The sequence below is a fragment of the Fragaria vesca genome, unplaced genomic scaffold (genome assembly GCF_000184155.1).
Source record: "Fragaria vesca subsp. vesca unplaced genomic scaffold, FraVesHawaii_1.0 scf0510659, whole genome shotgun sequence".
Taxonomy (NCBI): domain Eukaryota; kingdom Viridiplantae; phylum Streptophyta; class Magnoliopsida; order Rosales; family Rosaceae; genus Fragaria; species Fragaria vesca.
This window is the reverse complement of record NW_004441134.1, coordinates 1-1,166: the sequence shown is the minus strand read 5'-3', so window position 1 is coordinate 1,166 and position 1,166 is coordinate 1. Positions and strand designations below refer to the sequence as shown.

Sequence of the window (1,166 nt, the reverse complement as noted above, 5' to 3'; positions counted from 1 at the left end):
TTTTTTATTGGATCCGTCGGGACTGACGGGGCTCGAACCCGCAGCTTCCGCCTTGACAGGGCGGTGCTCTGACCAATTGAACTACAATCCCAAGTAAATACCATAATAAAATAAAGTATTATGTATACATATTTTTATGATTTTATTCTAACCCCTTCAATTTTGAATTTAGATTCAAATTGGCGTGTTGTAACAGAGCCGTGAGTGATATATATGATACCCATATGAGTATGCGCTTGCGCTTTAGTGAGACCGACCTGGATTACTAGTAACCCTTTCCTTATTGCCAAATAAATGGGATAATTTTTCTTTCAATGAAAAGGGTTTTTTTCTTATCCCTTTCCTTAGATTGTATTTTATACTTATAGATCCTTATAAGAATAAAGACCATTATCATATCAAGATCCTAATTTGTTGGAAAAATGAGTAACTATAGTAAATAAAGAGTGCTATAGATATAGCAGAGAAGCAAATTTCTCTTCCGTATTGGGGAGGGGGGGATCGGGCATTTCTGAAGAGCACAAAATGGGTTATATGATACCATTTCGTGGTAGATCGGCGAATTTTTGGGCCGAGCTGGATTTGAACCAGCGTAGACATATTGCCAACGAATTTACAGTCCGTCCCCATTAACCGCTCGGGCATCGACCCAGGAAAAAGAAATTCCAGGCTTATTGATAATCCATGATCAACTTCCTTTCGTAGTACCCTACCCCCAGGGGAATCGAATCCCCGCTGCCTCCTTGAAAGAGAGATGTCCTGGACCACTAGACGATGGGGGCATACCATACTTGAACGGCCGCCCTGATACTATGCAGATAGTATGCATAATTTTAAAAATTGTCAATATAATGGAAATTGTCAATATAATGGAATGGGATGGTATGGTATGACTCGATACGGAGGATCTTTCTATCTTTCACGATTCTATAGCATTTTTTCCGCCAATAAATTAGTTCATAATTTAGTTCAGAGGCTGCGCCAAATTTCTTTATCAATCATTCAATGAAATATGTTGGATCTCTGTTAAATTAGTAGGTACGTGTAGCAATTAAATAAATTTCGTTATGATGTCAATTAGGATCGGAAAAAATTCATTGTATTGCTATTTATCAAATCCAATATCAATAAACCGTTTTATTTTACCTATATTCACTAGTATATCC

At 37.5% G+C, this 1,166-nt stretch overlaps 1 non-coding gene across 1 annotated transcript; it reads right to left on the bottom strand.

The window, feature by feature from the left end:
* Window positions 1-17: 17 nt before the first annotated feature.
* On the bottom strand, window positions 18-91 carry TRNAD-GUC. Its single transcript has one exon. It is a non-coding gene; the product is annotated as a tRNA-Asp (tRNA).
* Between the last annotated feature and the right edge of the window lie 1,075 nt (window positions 92-1,166).